This window comes from Ammodytes marinus, assembly GCF_949987685.1.
Source record: "Ammodytes marinus genome assembly, chromosome: 17".
Classification (NCBI taxonomy): domain Eukaryota; kingdom Metazoa; phylum Chordata; class Actinopteri; order Uranoscopiformes; family Ammodytidae; genus Ammodytes; species Ammodytes marinus.
The window spans coordinates 15,181,019-15,204,949 of record NC_137221.1 but is presented as its reverse complement, the minus strand read 5'-3'; the positions used below and the strand labels follow the sequence as shown (position 1 = coordinate 15,204,949).

The 23,931-nt window shown below is 41.6% G+C and overlaps 1 protein-coding gene across 1 annotated transcript in view; it reads right to left on the bottom strand.

Annotated features, from left to right (window-relative positions):
• Positions 1 to 23,931, bottom strand: part of gabbr2 (gamma-aminobutyric acid (GABA) B receptor, 2) — a gene marked incomplete at both ends in the record, with an annotated part of 155,777 nt that overhangs the window by 18,987 nt on the left and 112,859 nt on the right. The gene's annotated exons all lie outside the window — the stretch shown is intronic.

Below are 23,931 nucleotides of genomic sequence, written 5' to 3'. Positions count from 1 at the left end.
ATTAGGTCTTTCAGCAGCAGGCTCATATCTATGAGTTGTATTTATCTGAGGACATGTTTGTAGTAATGCTGACGGTTCCTGAGCTGTTGACAGCTGATAACTTTGGTAAATGATGTTATTCTATTGTGATAATTCTATGGCTTAGACATTTGTGCCGCGTAAACTGTATACCGCGTTTGTGTTCATGGTCCTATTTAGCTTCACAGCTGTACAAGGCTATTCATATCCAAAATGATAAATACTGTACTTCTTTGGAATATGTTGATTGCTTTGCCCAGTTTGAATGTGCTGCCACATAAAAAGTCAAACTTCACGTCTTAGTTTCAATTATTTCTTTGAATCAAATACACAAATGTTCCTATAGTTCACTTGAAGAAAGATTTCGACAGGTAACAATTAGGAAAAAATATAACACTATATTTTCCACACACACACCCCTCCACCATTACTCAAAGAAAATTAAACCATCCAGGCCACACCACCTTTAACACGTGGCTGTCACCTTTTATCTGAAGGACCATACTCAGGATTTGTAGCTGTGAAGAAGGACATAAATCCTGGTTGACTCAGTGACAAATGGAATGCAGCAAGAAGCGGCCGGATAAGCCATCAGATATATGACAGGAATACCCTCACACATCACCTCACCCTAAGGTATTTCTCTTTTCTTTCTCCCTCTTATTTTCATTCAGGCCATCTCTTGCTTAGCAGCTCCGTGTTTCACATGCTATAAAACCAGCCTTATTCTGGCCTTGTTGGCCAGTTTACAGACAGGCCAGTGGTTGATGAAAAACAGTCCACACCAGGACAGATAGACCCTCCTGAGTGTCCCTCTAAATCAATTCTTACAGATTAATGGTGGGTGTTTGCCCAAAGCCAAGAATAACACACAAGCCAGCACCTCTTTTATCCTACACTTTCCAACAACAAACACGCACACACCTCTCTGCCCTCTGCCACAATTAAATGATACATGGAATGATGCTAAAATCTTATTTTAGAGCCACATCTATTCAATATAATTCTGCTCCAGATTTGTCATTTTCCCCTCTTTTTATTTCATCATTCAACCTGCAACGTTCCCCTTCAACTGATTATTGGATTCAATACCAGAACAGCCTTAGGTGCCACATCTCTTTCTTGCGAACCAGTTATTATGGACCTAAATATGCCAAAATATAAGCCCAGCATCATTATGTCAGTAATAAACTTATTTTCCTTCATTTTACTAACTTCACTACATTTCCCATCATCCTTTGTCAAACAAACGTTTCCAAGCACTGACTTCACTGCCAAGAAATAATTTCATTCCATTGTTCTCGATTCATTTACACCCCCTGCCTGTTTACACTGTCTGAGAAGGTCTACAAGACCATCCTATTATATCATATCATATCTTCCTCAGGAAATTACCGGAAATGACCTGCCATGTTGAACATTAATTGAACAGGCAAACCTACTGTTTTAAACTCTTTTAAACTCACCACGCGCAAGTGCAATATGTTCACAGAATTAATTAATATGCTTGTAGGCACTTACCGCTCCAGTACCTAATAACATCAAATGCAACAGTGATTCAACACACAAAAGAATGCGGGCTAGGAATGACCTATTTTAACCCCGCATAAAATATGAAAACATTTCAACCTTCATGCAGTTGGGAGGACATTGGCTGGGGAAATCACCACAAGGCATTGTACTGTTAGAAAAAGCAAACAGTCCATTTTTTCTCTGGAAACATGCTGTCATTATGCTATTTGAATATATATGTTGCAGACAGCTTTCAATGTCTGTACTTCCAGTGGAGGGAAACAAGAATGTTCCTCTTATGACTAATCTATCTCTGTGTCTCTTTCTCGCTATCTCTGCCTCTGTCCCCGCAAACCAGGAGCAGTAATTGAGTCCTTTGAGGCCCCAAGTTGCCATGAGCCCTGTGTTGTGGTTGCTTAATTGGCTCTGTTATTCACAAGCAAACCACAGTGTACTGTATGGTGTTAGTGGTAGGAGCCTCTCAGTACTGTTAGTCTACTTTTCCAATGTAGTAGAATTTTTATTTCCTAATTTCTTTAGGCTACCTTTAAAATCCCCCTGTAAACCGGGCACGCATAAATCATTGTCCAACATGTGTTCCATTCCTAATCTTACTTTTTTTTATTATTCATGTAAGCGTAAAAAAAAATCCCTATTTCTAATGCTAATTCAAAATTATTTAAAAACACTTAAGAATCTTAAAAGACAGCACAACCTATTTTGGAATTCACCTCCTTCATGTAGTCTGTATCCTAGTTTGGTCCAAAGTAAAATAAATCTTTAAAACTACGACCCATGTGGAGCCAAGCCAAGTTGTAACAAGAACTTCCTGAAGTAACATGTTAAGATATACAGTAGGTATTCTGCCTTCATGAACTTATATGTGTGACAGTGTATTGAAGCTAATAGGAGCAGACAGCATAATAGATACCCTCTCCTTCCACAGCCCCTCTGACAGCTGGCCTTGGCTACAGCACGCAGGTGTTTAGAGAGCTACACCATACTGCAAAAAATGTCCCAATTACTGTTCACATAGTATTTGCAGGAATTAACTAATTCTATCTTGACCGATTAGAAGTGACCAACCTTATGTCAACACGTATGTGGTCACATGCTTCATTACAGGTCTCTCAGGAGGTGGAAGGACATTGGGCTACACATAATGAAATCATTCCACTTCACTGGCAAGTGTCAGTTCTATTAAGAGGAAAAACATTGCAAAATTGAAGAAATAAGATACGAAGACACATTAACTACATGTTTCACTTGCATCTTAATACACTGCCTTATTTAGCCCTCCTCCATTCCTGTCTTCTCTCCATTTTTTCTATTGGCTGGTCTCCCTTGTCTGCTGGGTCCAGCCTCTCGCTCCAACTTAGAAAGAGACCTAATGATGCAGAAACACAGCAGTGCTCTGCAGCGGCCCTATGCGCTTGTGAGGGCAGGAAGGAAGCGTGCACACTTCTATAAAAACACAAACGTAGGCACACATACAAACTCAGCCACAGCTGTGAAGGTGCAACTGCAAAAAACGTATTCCCACAAGCACGTGTCAGGGGGGAAAGGAGTGACAAGAACAGTGGCCGTTGTTCCACTTGCACTTAGGGCAAGAGAGATAGGGCAACAAGATAGGGTTATATGATAGGAGCATCAATAGCAGCCTGCAGGAGCTGACACAATGAGTTCAGAGCCATTGGGGTGATATGACAAGTCTGCCAACACCTTGCAGCCTCTGCATGGAAGGCGCACACACACACACACACACACACACACACACACACACACACGCGCGCGCACACACACACACACACACACACACACACACACACACACACACACACACACACACACACACACACACACACACACACACGCACGCTCATACCCAAACAAGCATCGGTGAGTCAGAGACTCCCAGGGGCATCTCTCCACCTAGCTAAAGCTTGGCTCTGACAAACACAACACCTTATGGTTGGATACTGGTGCCCAAGGACACACAGCAACGCAGACACCAGCCTAATTCCATCCCTTTACAATCTCTCATAATACACAGAAAAATATACTATATATCCACAATTAGGTAGGCTTTAACATAAGCTAGTATAGGATTGAAACATTGAAACCTTGCACACCAAGCTAAATGTGTGTATGTGTGTGCTTGTGTGTGTGTGTGTGTGTGTGTGTGTGTGTGTGTGTGTGTGTGTGTGTGTGTGTGTGCGTCACTGTGTGTAAGAGAGAAAGCGCGTTTAAACACCAGTGTGTGTACAGTACAGGCAGATCAGCCCTCTGCTACACCGGCAGCAGGCAGGAAATCCATAAGAGTTTAACAGTCAATTACTTCAACTGTCATTGGCCTGCCATTGCCTGCCTCCCCAAGGACAGCAACCAGTCACACCCAAGAATGATGCAGCATCACCAATCAGAGGAGCAGAGGAGGATCCACCTGAGTCATGGAGGTGAGGTATGGTAGCAGCAGGCAGGAATGAGAAGGAAAATGTTTTCATAGCACTAGACTATAAGATCAAAATGATCAATTACATATCACACCATCCCGGCTCACCCAAGGAGGAATATTTTACATATTGCAAAGAGAGCAAATTTAGATAGATGAGGTCACATAGATATTTTGGGCTGACGTGCGCCTGAAAATGAAACTGTGAATAAACTTCAAACATGTCATTTTCATGTAATGTCCACACATTGCAGATTGGTAAATGGAGCGCCCTTGTCACATATGACACACGCACACCCCTCCCTGAAGAAGAAAAAAAGATTCCCAAATGTTTTTTTCCGGGGGAGCTAATGTCTTGTGAGATTTTATCCCATTTCCTCCCAAATTCAAAATATCGGTTCTAAAGCTCAGAAAACAAGCCCATTGGATCGCTTCCCCTGATGGCGGCCTTCCCTCTGGTCCAGTTAAAAGGGGGGAAAAGATGCCAAGAAAGTGTCTGTTTACAAAGGATATAAAAGCTTGAGACAAATGCTGCAAATGGGCCAACACGGCCCCATTGGGTTCCCATTTCAGCCAGAACATATGCTTGGTACAGTAATGGGCTGCTGGACACCATTAAGAGTAAAACAATAGCTGTGTAGTCTTGTACAGGATGACCCCACCACAGCACAGCTATCCACTGTGTCATCAGTAGTTTTTTAGAATGTAACCAGTTACCAGTGCATCAAATCGGTAGACATTGTCATTAACAGATGCACAAAAAAAGGAACACCAATCTCACAGTCAGTTATCACAGGTCTCTCATTCCGTTTTCAACACACATGAAACAATCAGGTCATGGAAAATTTCACTGGCGCTTACAGTCATGCATGTCATTATCCGTCTGCTTGTTGTCATGTGCAGATCCATCACAATGAGCCTCATGCAAAATGCAGGGATACAAAGTCTGCAGGAGTAGAGGTGGATTGAATAAAATTAATACTTTTTTGGTTGGACCAAGAGGTTAAAAACATTGTTAAATTCTGGTTATTAACTACAAACGTGAGAAAGGGGCATGTCAGCTTCATGGTGCTATTGGTACGACTGCAATTAAGCAGTGCACATCCATACATTCTCTGGGTTTATTCACGATGGAGAGATATTAGAAAAGGAATACAGAAGCAGAAGAGGCTGACAATATAAAATCTTTGAATCAGTCTTAAGTCTTTTTTTGTTTATGACCATGATCTTACTGTATGTACAATGGAGAAAGATAAAAGAGGACAGACAGAGAGACAACAGATGGCGTGGGGGAGGCTACATAACCAGAGACACATATACAGAATACAGCATCAAGCGATCGAACAGGAGATGGCTGATTAGAGACAGAGTTAACCCCAAGCAGAGAGGAGTAATAGCTTCTCTTTGATGTGCTGTTCACGTGGGGCTGTCAGCGTGGCAGAGGGATCATTATTATTAGTATGGTCAGATTGTGCTAGGGCTCAGGTGGTTGAGTTTGGCCTTGGGGATCATCACCAGGTGCCGTCCTATACGTTCTCATCGGGCACAGATCCCACCATTGGAGGGCACTGCAGGGTTAGTAAGGCTGTGACTAATGTTGCTTACAAAAGGACACACTATTTCTTACGTTTATCAGAAGAGAAGAGGAATGAAAGAATGGACAGAATTAAGAAAGAAAGAAAGAGCAAAGAAACGTTCTGTCAAGCACACATGAAGAAGAAAACGGAAAAGAAAGCAAGAACAAATGGATGAAAAATGACAGGAGTACACAGTTGTGTGGACTTTTGCTGTTGGAGCGGCTGTCCCTGAATGCATGTATATAGTCCAAAAATATGAGAATAGAATTCCTACTGTGATTGAGGCAGATTAATTAAAAACCAAAGCCGCGTTAATTACACCCAGCTAACAGAGAGACAGATGAGCCCTGTGACGCGTTTGTCTGTCCCCCCCCTCCCTCTCTCTCTCTCTCTGTGATGCTCACCTCAGTTCCTCTGGCGTTGTCCTACTTTTCATCTCTAGAACATTCATACGTCTGGGATAGAAGTTCACATTGCAGATACAATCGTCAACTCTACTCACTTCGCCCTGTGGGAATTCCAACATTTCGATGCTATCGTCACTGATTGGTTGAACCAAGATGCTATGCATTAGTAATGTGGGAAGGTTAAACACATTTTATTTGTTTATTTCTTTACCACATTATATATGCTGAAAGAGGCATAATGCAATGTACTCTAGGGTCGACTTGGGGGCTGTGTGTGCTGCAACAAAATGCCACTACTCCCTCGCTGCCACTTTTCATTTCTTTCCTTTTATAGGTGTAATGAAGAGCAGCGGATACATCTCTCTCTCTCCCTCTCTCTTTCTTGCTCTCTCTCTCTCTCTCATCTCTCGTCTCTCCATTTCTCTGCCACCTTATCGATCCCACGATCCAATCAGGCTCTTGAGGCTACGTGAATCTCATTCTGAGGACATGGCAGCACATTTAATCTGAGCAGAAATCAATAGCGGTATGTCTTGTGTAAGAATGCAAACTGTATGTGTATTTCTATATTGAAAATGTTTCGGTGTATACGCATTTCAGACAAACATTCCGTAAATCAAGCTTTGAAATAGAATAGTATTACTAAGATATTTCCTGAATACAATAAGTTTATATTTAAACTATTTTTTAACTGATGATGATTTATATAAAGCAGACATACTGTACTGTAAAGATGGATAAGGTAAAAGGGCAAAAGAGGAAATGAATTTTCATTGGTTCTTGGAACCTGACACCTCACTGCAGATACATCACTCTCTATATGAGAGATGCTGCACTGCTGTTACTGCTGGCTATTTTAAAACTGCAGGGCAACTCTTCCATCACTCAGTCACGCACACACACACACACACACACACACACACACACACACACACACACACACACACACACACACACACACACACACACACACACACACACACACACACACACACACACACACGCACACACACACACACACACACACACACAAACACACACACATTCCAGTCCCAAGGTTTAATGTATGTTGGGTCTGCATTTCCTTTCCTATTGAGAATGATATAGAAATGTGGCGGGGTCAGATAAAACAAATATTGCTGTTTCACACATTTTCAAACCTCCTCACGTACGCCCAATCGGTAACTATAGTTGCTCTCTCTAACTCAATCTGGCCCCCTTGTCCTCTCCTTCACCTCCTTTCTGGCCCATCCTGCTTATAATGTCTAATGATTGTAAATAAAGCAGGTGCTACTTTTGCAGAACGTCGCTTTTTTCCCCTCTTTGCAACAAATTACATCACAGCAATTAACACATACCCATTAAGATCACAGTCATAAGAGGTAGACACAGGTCAGGCAATGCAGGCCAGCAAAAGGCATGGGACAAGACAGGTGGACTAATGCACAAACACACACATACACACACAAACACACACACACACATACACACACAGTGATTTGGTGAAGGGCGTTAAGGCAGTCGATGTTGCACAGCGTGTCAGTCAGGTTAATTACAGGACAGATGGCAGTCAGTGAGGTTGGTTGGGTGTGAATGTGGGGGGGACAGGGTTGAAATGCCTGAAATTTAATGACACCTATTTTGTAAACATACCTAAGAAATGCATTTACATAAGCGGTTGAGAAGCAAATGTACACACACACACACACACCAAATGCATCCGCTATCTAGTAATCGCCAAGCTATTTTCTCTGTCTCTCTCTTTCCCTAACATCACCTCCTTGCTCTTTCTTTGCTCCTCTTCTACACACGCACTCTCTCTCTCTCTCTCTCTATCTCCCTCTCTTTCTCTCTCTCAGTGACAGCTCTCACCATTCAAATCTCACACAGAGAGCGCCCGCCCCGCTGCAGCTGATAATGTGCAATGCGCCACAGAGAAGCAATCAAGACAATTTAACACAGAAATAAACAAGCAGTTCACACACATGGCAGGTCATTCTTCATTAATGGCATTGTCATTTCCAGTAGTCAATTGGTTCTGGGCCTTTATCTCAAAATACTACTGTTGCTTTATGCCATTGTGGCGGCAATCATAAATACAAAACGCATTCAGTCCCGAACAGTTTATAGCATTATGGCAAATGTTAATTAAAGCAGCGATGGCTGGGATCAAACTAGTTGTGTTGTTTGACTAGAGAGTATGCAAACAAAGATCCCTTTGTATAGCTTTGGCAACAGCTTTCATGATAATGTAGCAAGAAGCTAAATGCTTAGCATGCAGCCATGTGAAAGGCAATAGTAAAGCGAGGTGGTTGGGATATAGTGCAAGTAACCCCATATGTTTTCCATCCTCTCCCTTCTGTGAGGTAGGCCTACTTTATTGATCCACCAGGACAATCATAATCTCCCATTGTTCTTTGTGTTTCCGGAGGTTTTTGCAGAAGGCAGAAGTTTCTGCAGACAACCAGAGACAGCCAGAGAGGGAAGGAGGCAAAACAAAAGACCGGGCCAAAGCTTCTAAGACTTACTGGAGTGTAAAGAGGTTTAAAAATATGAGACATTTATTTATACATTAGAAAATGATTAAGAGTTGTTAAACAGTATATCAGTTGCAGAACAGCGATGCTGGGTGCAGAGTTGCTGGCAGCAGTAGCATATTAAAGAAGGCAGGATGCAATTAACAGCTGTAAAAATGTCTTGCTGAGCTTTGTCAGGCCGAGACTTTAAGGTTTTACTGAGTTTCCATAAAATGAAGATATCGATGGCTCAACGCAGTAACCCGTACAGGCTGTTATCCACTTAGAATGCTACATATCTGATTAGCTCTTAATTGGGCCCATTTTCCCTTGAATTTTGTTGTTCCCCATCACCTACACCACCCCTTCTGTTTTACTTAAAGAGCATTATTAATAATGCCCGGGGCAATATTAATGCTTTAACCGCCCAAGCTGACAGCGAGAAAGTGTGTGGGCTTGGCTCTATAAAAAGATGCATGCTAAGATCAAAGTAAGCGGAAAATTCACAGGGGTCAAATCCAATTTCACCACGCTCCACTCACAATGCCAACAAAAAAAAAGAGAAAAAACTGTCTGGGCTCTTTGAAGAGTCGACTTTGGAAATGACAGGAAACAAAGTCACAGATTGGAAGAGGAGGAACAGAGGGTTCAAACAGAGGTGAAATTCAGACGTACAACACCCTGTGCATCACTGATCAGAACATATCTGGAACAACATCAAATCATCACAGACAGGTAAGACAAATGCTGATTATGTACTACTTACACTCAAATTCTTTTCACAAATGTGTTTAATGCAAGTCGTCCTCAGTGTATATTCAATGATCCAAACTGTATACCTGTGTCACGCGAGCAGGACAATTTGAAGGGTCTAACAAATGACAAATTAGGGTGTTGCTGCCTATATAGACTGCCTGAATTAGAACAAACAGCTAGTTAAACTATATAAGACTATACTAGCAGCAGATGTCTTTTGGGGCTATTTCTTACACTGCATGCTTTTAATGCCAAATGGGTGTACACACATACATTTTAAAAAAGAAAGAAAAAATGTAATAACATTTTCACCCAAATACCATAAGCTGAAGCACACAGAACAATGAGTTACTCCGAATGATGGGCAGGAGCCAGACTGGCATAGTGCCAGCTTATTGCACCAACGTTGGGTTTAATTATCTGACCTTCCCGTCTGCTGGCTCACAGGCTGCCCGCCGATGGCAAGTGCTAATCAATGTCACCCTCGGCAGTGTGATGATAAGTAGCCATGACACCTCTTACACTACCTCTCTTTCGCTCTGTCTCTCATCACAAAATATTCAACTTTATCTGCCTTTAACATCTCTATGTCAGTAGTTATAGTTGGTATTCGGTCAGCAGACTTTTTGGTCTCCTCTAATCTCCCTGTATCTACCCCCTCCCCCCCCACCTGTGTCTTACCTATTTGCCCTGCCCTTTCTTCACCCTTCTTTTTCCCCTCTCCGTCTCTCCTCTTGTCTCCCTTGAGTCTCTTTGAATCCACAATTACTTTTTCCCCTGCCCTCCTGTCCTCATTCCTCTATACTGTTAGTGTAAAGTGTGCAGTGTGCCGACGGCTCAAGGTCTTGTGTAAAAGAACTCTTCCACTTAGAGGAATGTATTTGTATTCCCGGGCTCATACTGCTGAGGCAGCGCCGCTACTTTGTTCAAGCGGTGGCGAAGTGCTTTCATCTCCCCATCACCGAGCGACCTTGGTGGTCTCCTATACCTGACTCCTAGGAGCAATGGTGTGTGCCTGTGCGTGTGTGTGTGTGGTGTGTGTGTGTGTGTGTATGTACAGTGTGGTATCAGTGTTTTACCTTTCTCCAATTGACCCCTCCCCTCGCACATTGTCACAGAGGCCCCAAAGTCTCTCAGTGGTGTTTGTGTGTCCTTGAGGTGAACACAGCTCTGCAGAGGCTATGCAGTCAGTGTCAGTGTATAGCGCATGTGCGTGCAACAGCTTGTGTTCACATGAGAAGCGATTAGGAATGAGAGTGAAAAAATACCAGTAGATATATGCACAGCTGCTAATTTATTCATGAATCTATCACTGAGGTTTTCAGTTTACAGCATCTTCTAGCTGAAATCCATTATAAACAGGACAACACATATGCTAATGCATGGTCATTTGAGGGCCATCACATTCTCAAACAACTTGAGGCTCCTGTATGTTGCAAAGAAAAACATAAACTAAAGAAATAATTACTATTAAAAGTTACTAAAGGAATAAGTAGTATTTTGATTTGCAAAAGAAAAAGTGAAGTAATGCTTTTGTATTGTATAAAGCCATTGTAACAAGGTTCAATGAAACATGTCAGGGTCTCTTTCTCTTCTGTTTATTCTTCAAAATTCAGCCATTTATTGAAAAAAAGGAGTTGTGAACTAATTGGTCTGCATGATTAAATAGAGCTTGAAATGACAACGAAGTGAGCTACAACATGAACAAGTTGAATGAGTATGTGGTTGGGAATGGGATAAAGTTTGGGGTTGAGGGTTGCTGAATCGTACATTTTTCTTTTCTTACACAACAAGGTTAATGATGGTCAAATGGATGGACCTCATCATCACCTCAATGACATCATCATCAGCATCATCACCATTATCGTCACCATCACATAGAATCACTACTATTATGACGAGCTGCATTACTATTGAGTCTGTAACTAATAGGGTCTCTGCCCCGTGGCCTTCCTTTCCCTAAACTGTGTGTGTGTGTGTGTGTGTGTGTGTGTGTGTGTGTGTGTGTGTGTGTGTGTGTGTGTGTGTGTGTGTGTGTGTGTGTCAGCTGCTGAGCCATAATGGAATCCTCAGGGCTGTGGATGAGTAGAGGAGGAGGAACAGTGATGAATGTGTCTGGTCACTGATGGAGGATGTCTCTGGTATGAATGAGAGAGGGAGGACAACAAAAGAGAGGTGAAGGCCTAATGTGGGCTGAAGAAAGGTGAGAAAGGGAAAGGAGATGTGAAACAGTAGAGTGAACATTGAAGGATAGACAGCGTTACATTGAAATGAAAAGAGGTAGTGAAGAGGGGCTGTATAGCATAGCTAAGTGTGAATGTGTCTTCAAGTGAGATAACAGTAACATCAGATATTGCACTGACTAAGCCCCCAAAACACATACACACACGCACACACACACACACACACACACACACACACACACACACACACACACACACACACACACACACACACACACACACACACACACACACACACACACACACACACACACACAGATAGTAACATATAGGGATATACAGAGACTCAAACGTACACACAAGTACACACCAAGGCTTTGCATTGAACTGCATATTGTTAACACTGCATTGGTTTACTATATTTAAAAAAAATTATATTTGAACACACACACACACACACACACACACACACACACACACACACACACACACACACAATCAATATCTAGAAAAAATATTCTGTGTCCACTTCCTGTATACACTGTAACAAGCCCTAGCTGTAACTGCGGGAACTCTTGAAATCACTTTTCATTTGGAAGACTTCTAATTGGTCAATTGCATACCCCTCATGCTCAATCAGCTGTTGCCTAGCAACTGCAGTCCGGGTAGCAGTAGGAGAGGAGAAGGGAAATAAATGGGCAAAAAGTGAGAGGAGAGCAAAAGAGATGTGCGGGTTATGCTGGAGGTCGGAGATAATTCAGTGTGTTTGTGCTTGTTTTGTAAGAGAGACAGCGAGAAAGAAAAATAAACAGAGAGGTGAAAGGATAAGGAGAGGGAGAGAGAAATCACACAGCACGTAGACACAGTGAGAAAAGGTAAAGGAGGTAAATATTGCCACCAAATTGCATTTTCAAAATATTCACTTAAACAGTCTCAGCCATGCACAACCACATGTCCAATTTACCAGCTAGAGTGTCAACAGATACTGCACCTCTGAAGCAGTCCTTAAGATGCTTTCCAGCATGATTCAATGATAACGCTGGCAGCTTACACATACCGTACACTGGTGTCCCTCACAAAAAAAAAATACCAGTGCATTGCCAAAGCATGGCAAAACATACTGGGTAAATATTCTGCACAAAAAATTATGAAATCCTGTGTAAACTGAAGACTTGGCTACATATCTCTCCTTCCCAAATTTAATACACTTTAAATATAGAAAAAAAGGAGGCAGCACAGCCCTGATGTTTATCCTTTGGTTGGGTTGATATCTGGACTAAAGATACTTCATACAATCCTGAATATCAGCAAATTCATTTGATCTGCATTCAACTGATTCCAGAAAACACAAGCTGTGTGTGTAATGGGTAAGCTGAATAACTTCCTTTACAGGCCTCCAGTATGTATGTACGGGGAAAGTAGCTCTTAAATTGCCTTCGATGTTTTTGGCTGGTGGCAAGAACGATTTTGGACATTCACTTCAAAAACAACAAAACAGATTATGTCAGCTGATTTAACAGCTGCTAAGACAATGCTTTATAGACTCCATATTAGTCTCTTCATTTTCTTTCCATCTGTCCTTGGATTCTTACCCTGACTGTACAGTTACAGTTCTGTACAGTTTTTATTCTTTAATTTAGAAAAATTATTACCATTTTTCTTGTTCAGTTAATTGTGTCCTCTGTTTTGGTTTGGTGCAATATAATTCATGAATCATGTTTTAAGAAAAAGTACAAGCAAAATAGGCAATACTGTAAATACAAACATATTCAGCTTCCAATTCCATCAGTTCATAATGCACTACTCTTTATCTAGGTTGAGGTTTTTGTCCTACCCAGGTGGAGTAAAGTCATGACTCCTCATGCTGGAACATGCACAAAGCAAGCAAGGCTATAAAGAGAAGCAGGTAAAGTATTCCCAAGGTAAAACATGTGACACACTTAGTTAGACTTCCTTGGGAGGACTTTGAAGCAACAGGACTGGAGTCATGCTGCTCTGCGGCCACTACAATGATAAGGTAGAGCCATGGACAAAATGTGCAGAATGGCCATAAAGAAGTATAATTGCCAAGGAGTCTGATATATGTCTCTGGAAATTGTAATATTGATGTGGTTTCAAAGCAGCACAATGATCATCACAAATGATACTATGCTAAAAGGAGAAACTAGATTAGGGTTGTTAACAAATAATGCAGAACAGCCACATGTCTTATCCACCACAACACTGGAACCTGATGCAATCTAATAATGCAATGCACGCTGTAACAATACCTAACAATAACCGTAACAATGCATGTCTATCCTTTTGGGATAGGCACGCTCTCAGATACTCATGCACCCATACAAATGGCTAAGAATGCGTGAGCTCTATGTGCCCTTCCCTTTTTTTCTCACTCTCTGTCCGTTCTTTCTTCCCTCCAGAGGTGGTCGATGAGAAAAAAGGGCCTAGGTGGGTGGTGGTTATCCCTTAATGACCCAGTTTACTTTGAAAAGGCATCGATCTCCAATGCTTTACTCAATGCTAACAAAGCAGCCTCAAAGTCCTTTTTAGCACCACGGACAGTGTTGAATGGATACGGATGCACATTACATTGTTCTTCGGTGTACTGAATAAATACTTGATGATTCTCAGTTTTGTCATATCACACATTCTCTCTGTCTTTGGGAATATGATTACTTCTGGAAGAATCTATGTGTAATTCTTTTCAGACTTTTCTTAATCTACCCGAATCACAGCTAAAACACAAGAGGACAGGAGTGAATTTAATTTTCGATGTATTCATCCCATAGACTACAATCTATGTTTTATTCCCCACCATGGACGTCGATTTGGCTAAACAAGTGGGGGGGACAAACAGGCATTCTGGAGTGCATTTTCAAAAGTGGGGGGGACAATGAGGAAACATCTTTTTTTCTCTTTAGTGCAGGTAATGAACGGTTCTGAAAGACGGCATACCCGCTCACTAATGAATACAATGTATACAAAACACGATTCAAACTACCGGTACTACTTCTATTCAACTTAAAAATAAAAGACAGCATTCATCATTATGTAGGACTACAGCATAACTGATGGCAACTCCACTCCATAAACGTTATCTTAATAGATAAAGTACCAGTAGCATATGCCCCATGGACCTGTCCAGCATCAGAATGTAACCATTTACCATCACATTGCAGAGCTTAGGTTTGTCCGTCAGTAACAATGAAAACACAACTGCTCAATTGAATATAAAATGCAGAATGGATTGCACTCGGTATCAATTCATCCAACTTTATTATTAAATAAACCCCAAAAAAGTTTCCGACTCACCAATCTGACTCCCTGGCTGTAGAAATAAGCAAGACGATAGTAATCCAGTGACAGTCTGACTGACAGCACAGCTAGCTAGCATCCTTCCGTTCATGTAGGCTACCTGTCCGTTTGAAATGCTCGAACATTGTTTGTCCCTGTTGCTGCTGTACACCGTCCAAGGCTGGCGCAGGCCTTTCTCTTGCTATTCATTCTGTTCCCTTTTAAACTATAATCCAATTTGTTAAAATTCCTCCAGTCTGAAATATCTGCGGGCACGGCAGCTGCAATGTTGACTTAAAAATCCGCGGGGGTAATGCGACGTGAATGAGCATAGCCAACGTAATGACGTTGGCCTAAGCTGCGTAAATGTCTAGTAATATCTCGATTTTAATTGGTCCATGAATGATATGTAATGTAAAGGCTTATGTGGCATACCATTTACGTAAAAAAGGCACAAAGAATTATGCTTATTTGCGTACATGTTAAATAATACAGAATCAGCCGTCCACAATGAATAGGCGCAAAGGCACTGATTCTTTGCCGTACACAATGAATGGGAAACAGCAAAGGCACAATATTTTTTTGGCATAACTTACTAACTGCCACGTTTCGAATCAAAACGTCTACACTTTTTTAAAGTAATCGCGGATTATATGTAAAGATCGAAATAATTACCATTAACAGTAATAATACAAATATAAGTTTATTAAATAAAAAAAATATTTTATTTTATTTTATTTTTATTTTTTTGCACACGGCGCCAGGGACACTGCCTACCCTGCCTACCCTGACCGCACGTCACTGTAAACAACATCGTCAGTATCCATGTGCCGCGACACAAGCTGCTGTTAGTGTCCGCTACATTAACAGTCATTAGTGGGCATAGAGGATGGTAATCCCTACAGTTTACACTTCACAACGGGACACTTAAAGTCACTCGCCATTGTCTCTCTGCTGCTGATTGAAATGCATCAGTCTTCTCTGGTGTGCAAACTAGCGGAGACTTCGGAGCATGTTTTCTCTGGTGTGCAAACTAGTGTGTGTGTGTGTGTGTGTGTGTGTGTGTGTGTGTGTGTGTGTGTGTGTGTGTGTGTGTGTGTGTGTGTGTGTGTGTGTGAGTGTGTGTGAGAGAGAGAGAGAGAGAGAGAGAGAGAGAGAGAGAGAGAGAGAGAGAGAGACCTTGACGCTGTGTTTTAATACGGCTGGACGCACTCCATGTCCGGCTTAAAAAGTGGGGGGGACAAAATGAGTCTTGACGAAAAGTGGGGGGTACATGTACCCCCCATCCCCCCCGTAATCGACGTCTATGTTCCCCACAGAAAATCATTTTGAGAGCCAAAGTGGATTAAATGGAAAGCAACTAGGACAATCCTTTTCCGCCTGTTTTTGCAGATCAGGCTGATAGTGTAACAGGAGCATCATGTCCTTTAGATGGTATTCACACTATCAACAGTTGACTGCAGTGGAGAACTTGTGCAGGAGGAGGGAGAGCAGGACTGTGGGCAGGTGAGTGTGAGTGTGTGTGTACTCTATGTGGGTGTATAACTGCAGTGTTAAAGGACCATAAGGGTCTCTGCATGTTTTTGTTGTTGTACAAAAGCCCTATAAAGTATGTATAATTGACATCACTGTCAACCATTGTCAAAGCATTCTAAAGATGCTTAAATGTTTCAATGTATTATCCTACCTTCTGGCAGTTAGTTTCTTTTCATATCGGTTTTGCAAAGTAATCAAGTATTGTATTGTATTGTATTGTATTGTATTGTATTGTATTGTATTGTATTGATTGATTGATTTAATTTTATTCCAGACACAGAGAAAAACGGTCCATAATACAATACAAAAACAGTAAAAAGACAAACAACAATAAAAAAGACTAAAAAAGACTCCAGCTGTCAGTTCCACACTACACAAAGAGTGTTCAGATATTAGCATATAGGCTAAAGCGCCAATGGTTCCATAATGTGGAAGTGAACCTAACCGCACTCATTGTAGGGTTCACTAGAGTTGTGATTATGCCATTACATGACTCCGATAGTCTACACATACATCTGTACATAAGATTCCTGAGCACAGCAGGACAGGTGGGCACATTAACACTGACAAACATTTGGCTTGCACTGCTCCAACGTGGCATATGAAGCAGCAGCCTCATGCCATCATTATATGCTACATTGAGTTTCTGCATACTGCTTTTCTTATAGCGTCGCCACAAGTGGGCAGTATACATTGGGGTGCAAAAAGCTTTAAAAAGAGTGGTCTTCACAGACAATGAACACATACTAAACTTGCGCTTCAACATATTAGCTTGTGCATACATCATACAGTACTGTCTGCGGATGTCCCTGTCGTCAGACAGGTCAGCAGTTATAAAGTGCCCTAAGTATTTGACCTCCTCACATACTTTAAGGACAGCACCGGACAGAAGAAAATCAGGAACCAACAGTTTATTGTCCTCCCTGCTTCTAGCGATCATGATATTGCTCTTTTTGGAGTTGTACTTAATATCAAAGTCTGCACCATATTGGGAGCAGACCCTTAGCACAAAGAATCACCAGATCATCTGCGTACATCAGGTGGTTGATAATGGTGTTCCCAATCATACAGCCTGTTCCACAGTTATTTAGCAGCTTTGAAAGATCATCCAAATAAATATTAAAAAGAAAGGGAGATAAAATGCTTCCCTGCCTAACTCCGTTACTTACATTGAATGGGGCAGACATAGAGTTACCCCATTTCACATACATAGACTGATGAGCATACCAAAAAGCCATTGTATTGATTGAGATAGGTATTCCAACACAGTGTACACAGATGTACACACTCTGTACATCCAACATCCACATTGTTATATATTTCTACTAAGGCCTTCTCAGTAAAAGTCACACAATCAAATGTAAAAATGCAAAATGCAAACTGGAGCTTCCTGAAATTGAGTTGGTATTGCATGGTAATCTAATTGCAATCAAGCTTTGTTTTCAAACCTCCTCCATATTGGTGCACTCGGGCACTTGCAGCATATAACCAATCATCTGAGATTTAGCAAGGCTTTTGTACAGTGATTGTGATTTTTGTAATAAAAACAGGGTTTCCCACATAAGCTTAGCCAACAGTAGGAGGTTTCATACACAATCTTTTTGACTACAAATGTATTACCTATCTGACGTTGATTTTCAAGTGTCTACAAGTGTATTTAAATATTGAACTGAGATGAACTGAAAGCAGCAACTGCCTAGAAGCAGGATACAACTGTATGAAAGTGAATGTACATTATATTTAAGGAACATTAAAATAACATTGAAAATAAAAACAGTGGTTAAGTTATTTGATATGCTCTCAGCCATTTGTATGCATACTGCCTGGCTGACCTTGACCTATATAGAATTCCAGAGGAGTAGGGCACTCACTTGCTCCTCATGTGTCTGGCAAGAAGACCTTTTGCTGGCACATCTCACTCCCTTTGGCCTCACTTGCCACTTTACCCAAGCTGAACCGCCCAACATCCAAGCCATGGCTCAATGGCTACTGTTTATACCTCTCTTTGAAGAGGTGAGGGGGGGAGAATTGACAGAGCAGGAGATGGGGAATTAAAAGAAAGGGAGAAAAATGAATGCCAGTATAAAGGGAGGAAGTAAATAGAGAAGGAGAGGTGTAGAGAGAAAATACATCTAGGGAAAGAAAAAGGGAATGTTTCAGGTCAGCCTGAGACCTTGTCCGCCCGGTACTGCTGTCACAAGCTTGTTTTTCGATTTTCTATGCTTTTTTCAGCGTGTTCCCAGGAGTGTATGCTGGGCCAAATGAGGAAAAGCAGGAGGGGGATAGAGCAAGAGTTGGGTGCAAGAGGTATGGAATAAGAATAGGTCTGTAAATTGAAAAAAAAAGGCTGCTAACACAATTCTGGTAAAGAAACACCGGGACAAAGGGAGTGAGATAGGTAGATGACAAAGGTGCAAGAGCAAGACAGACAGTAAAATGCCACAGTAAGGAAAAGAAAACACAATAAATAAAGGTGAGGTGATTGGATGTGAGAAGACCTAGTACCTGGGGGAGCAGCAGAGTGTGTGATAGCAAGTCTGTGAGAGGACTCTGAGAAAAGTTATCATTAGAAGCGAGAAAAATAAGGTGGGTAGAAAGTTTCGTCTTGCATCTGAGTATACATATAAACAGCCCCAATATTTAAGATTTTTTTTATCTAACCTTGTTAATTTATTTACATGTGTTGATGTGAAGACAAAGTATATAGTTTATCACGGATTGATTTAATCACCAATTAACGGATTCAGAGAGTATGTGCATTTCAAAAAATATAAAAATGCTAAGGGAGATACATAAAACAAAATGCAAGCGGGGATGTAGCCATAAGCACACCAAACATTTCTCACAAACTAGCCAGGACAATTTACAGAAGCGACTTAAAAAGTTGCCTGCTCTCAACTCTGCCATAAAGCATATCTGTTGCCTACAATGAGTTTTCTCTCTTCTTAGAAATTGTGATAGTAACAATATGTTTATTCCCATCCTATCAAGAATATGTAGGCCTATGTGTACCTAAATATTGTCAAATGGAACAGATAGTGCTCCACAGCCATATTAGCCAGAGAAATAGCAATGTAATCCAAGCACAGACACTTAAGAAGCGTTAAAATGATATCACAAAAAAAAATGGCAACCTTATATAAAACTGCAAGATTTATGCAAGACCATCATCTCACCATCATGTTATGGGTGAGTGGAATAGTTCCCCATTTAATGCTCATAGTAAGTCATATCTACTTCAGCGATATGATATCAGGAACAGATGAGTGCATTAACAAAGCACTGGGATAAAACTACCCTTTACTTCCAATGCTTTTCTCTCCCTCCTTGCCTAATGTGTGGACAGCAAAGAAGGCAGGGATGCAGAGGGGAATCGCTGCGAGAGCTCCTCCTACCCATCTGCATGAAAATATGCATGCGGAAATGTGTGTGTCTTTTCTGCAGTGATCAGCCATTGATAATCTATATCAGCCCATTGCATGTATTTCTATACACATTTATAGATCTTCTCTGCATGGGTCTCCATCCTGTAGTAGGTGTCCTAACCCACTATGTTTGTCTCATGGATCAACAATGCCACTCTAGGATGTCAGAAACCACGGCCGTTGCCATGGTAATGCCACACTGCAATATTATTTTGCAGCCCGCCCGCCAATGCGTGCAGGAGCTTCCAAGCCGGGAAAAACGACAGAGGAGGGAGGGAGGGAGGGGTAGGAAGAGGAGAGAAGAGAAGAAAAGAGGACAGACTGGAGTAGAGGGGGTCTGCGGCAGGATCCACCAGAATGCTAATCATCCTTTACTCGACAGTTTGTCCTTCATTATGCAGGAGACAATGCCGGGGACAACATGAGAGGGCGTTAATGTTTACGTAAACACGCAGGCATACGTACAGTAATATAGCCATGCATGGTTGGGCACATATATAAACCACACGTACATGTACTTGCTGAAACACACAAGGTCATATTCACAGACACACACACAAATACACAGTGCAACAAACACAACAATGGAACAAGTCACATGTTTACACACACACACACACACACACACATGCTTCAATGCACGTGTGTGCACCGACACTGCAAAGTTTAATCTGAGTCTGCCCTGCTGCTGAAACATCCACCACCATTAACAATGCTCAATTATTAACAAGCCACAAAATGGATCTAATTGCTCACAGCAGCCAAGAGTCTCCATCAGCATTCCCTCCATGTTCCTGGGTCAGCCAGTTATTCCTGCGCTTGGTCAGAAAAAATGCAAAGATGTGCAGAATATCCCCTGTGGTGTCAGGATTGAATGGGTTGTAACAGTGTAAAGAATCACAGAAGAAGAGCAGTTGTAATTACCATCTTGGCCCGAGTTGCCTTTTAAACTTATCAACATGTTCATTGAATTCAGCTGATATGGTTGTGTTTCATGTCCAGTGCATACTGAATATCAAATCAGAAGCCACTGCCAGGCTTAATTTAAAAAGGGGGTTGGGGGCAGTGTCAAGGTGAAAAGTCATTTCTGGTGAAGACATATCAATTGCCTACTGTAATTAAATAAGGACGCCATGGGTCACTCTCTTCTCCTTTGGAAACACAAAGACTTGACTCCCTGCATGATCTCTGGCCCTTTTTTTACTTTAATTTAAAGTCAGTCGTGCTTTATCAGACTCTTTCACTGTTTCATCTCCTAACTTATGCTAATAAAAGATGCAAAGAGAGACGCCCTAGTTTTGCCAATGTTGCCTCAATAAACTTAAACGTGCTGGATTCCGAGCAGTGGGTTAAACCTTGGTGATGCAAAATATTGATTTTGTCCATGTTCCCAAAAGAAAAAATCTTGATTGTATAGCATGAGTAAATCTCACAATAGCCAGTGACTCACTCACGATACTTAGAGGTACCTGTATCTGTGAACACCACAGGGCATAGATATGGTTGCATGCATTACCTATTTCAATATACTACAGTATGTTTCTCTCCTCGACTCATGTTTAATAAACTATATGAGACATCCTTGTTGGTTCGGAGTCTATAAGGACTCCACTCCTTGTTTAACCAACAAATACAGTGGACTATCAAGCACTGTGACAGTTTATTAACACCATGTTGTCATACTGCATTCCCTTGTGTACAGCAGGTACAGCTCTGTGAACCCAAGGTCGATGCTACTCTCAAATCCCCCACAGTGGGGAAGGGAAATGCAAGAGGGGAGGATGGGACATTCTAACAAGGACAAAGCTAGAGAGAGACAAATTAAAAAGACAACAGACCGACTGAGAGAAGTCACAGAGGAGGGATGGCCTGGCATGATCTGTGAGCCTCAAAGGAAACTGGGTAAATAATGGTCCTTCTTCCTTGCCCCAATTACTGTTCATCACTCCAAGCTACTCTCACTGCTTCTTGAGCCCTATGGAGGGCTTTAAGTGTCCGCCTTAAGTGGGCTTTATGAACAAAAATAGCACACACACACACACTCACTCACACACTCACACACACACACACACACACACACACACACACACACACACACACACACACACACAAACACACACACACACATACACACACAACACACAAAGGGCTATGTTGGTTGCTACTGGTAGTGGAGAGAAAATGGAATATGTTCCAATGAGTACAGGTTGACTGATTTGTTGCTTTGCAGCAAGTAGATCCTTTTTGATTTGTCCGAATGACCCTCTGTTTTTTTTGCATTTTTTCTAGAGGGACACATTTGTTGTGTCTCTTTATATTTGCCTCATATCATTTATTACCATAAGCCCTGCATTTGGCCGTATACTGTGCTTTTCCCTATAGCTTCCCTCTCCATCCTCGCCCCCTTTCTGGGTCATTTAGGGCTGCCTCCTGGTCTCTGGTCCCACCTGAGAAGCCTGGAGGCCCCCTTGGCGCAGAGGAGCTCCAGGCTGCCTTTCCCCCAGCGGAGCCCCAAGGGTCCACTGCTGCTGGTGCTGGATGTCTGGCAGTATGAGCAGGCACACATGCACATCCACGACCCCATGGGGGATTCCCACTCCTACACTGAGTAGTTAATATATTCACAATACTCTCCTGTCCGGGGGCTTAGAGTCTGTGAAAAACTCCATGTGGATCCCACTGCGCACACTGACAACATTCACAAATGAATATGTTAAGCAAGGCTTTGCTACACCCTTTAGGCAGGCTTAAATATATAAGTGGATATCATCACAAAAGGAAAGACTAGCTTTGTCTAGAGTTGTACAAGTGTGCTAAGTATACCTTCAGAGTATGCCAAAAGCAAGCGCAAGACTGTCAATAAGTCTGGCAAGATATCATGCATCTCTCTACACTAGTTTCTTCCTCAGAGATCTCCCACGGGAAAAAAAGAGAGAAAAAAAAGTCTGACCTGCTCACATTGCTCTTAGATAAGCGCTATTTATCACTTCACAGGATTTCCATTTAATTGAAGACATGAAAACAACTGGGTGCAAGACAGTGTCAAAGCATCCTTCCATCCCACGCAGAACTTTTGCAACAAACAAGCCAACAACATGAAAGCACATTATACCATTATATACCAGTACTATCAAAAGAAGTCCCCATAAAAATCCACCAGAGAGTCCATGCCTTTTTCTGCATTGACCCCCGATAACCTCCTTTTATTAGAAGGGTCAATTAGGAAGCAACCAATGTCATCAATAAAGGAGGACCTGGGAGCCAGTTCACATTCTTGTAGCTTATTTATAGAACTGGGGACTCATTAGGAAAACAACTCCGCTTAGCAGTGTCCATGGTCTGTGGCCTTCAAAGACAGATGATTCCATCTCAGCTGTATGGTAATAATTGCTCTTGCTTGTCTGTTAATAGCGGTGTTAAGTAAAGTAAAAACATAGTCTCTCCTGTTTCATTGATTTAGCCTGTTTCCTAGCACATGAAGGGAATTATGTATAGTGATGTAAACATAGATTTTACAATAAAGCTATTATAACTTCAATAGCCTACACCCAGTAACATGGACATATATAATATACAGCTAAAAAAACAGTTTTTCTCTCCTGTCTAGCATTTATGATTTCACACACGATGGAAAGATATAACCAATACATTGTAAACAGTTCCCATCTCAAATGTACAGTATTCTTCACTGTCACCACTCCCATTTCACCATTATACAGCATTAGTTGCCCTAGGCTTAATGCAGGCCCATCGTTATGTGTAAAAATGTAACAGATTAAGGATGAATAGGAGAACAAATAAGCCGGCAGCCTTGTTCATTTAACCAGTTAGAACCTGTACCATCTTTTTAATGAAAAGAGCTGATATTTTCAAAAACAAAACTAAAAAAGACTGGACTCAAAGCCAGTTTAATACATGCACATTGAAATCTTCCTAATTCAAGCATTTAACTCATCATCTCTAAGCAACTTGTTGGAAACCCTATTGTTAAGCTGTACAGAAAGACTTACCACGTAGCACACAGTGAAACCATACTGCATATTTTATACTTCAGAAATATGGGGGGATAGGCCAACCTGCCACTTTTAACCAAAGCGACTCAATCCTGTACCAGTCTGAGCCTAATAACCAATCACAGCAAAGCAAGAGTTCATTTTTACTCTACATCACGCCACCTCTCCAGCAAGGAGATAGTGACGCCAAGAACCTCTTTTCCAACTGGCCTTGCCAATGTCTCACATTCAAGCTGGCAAAT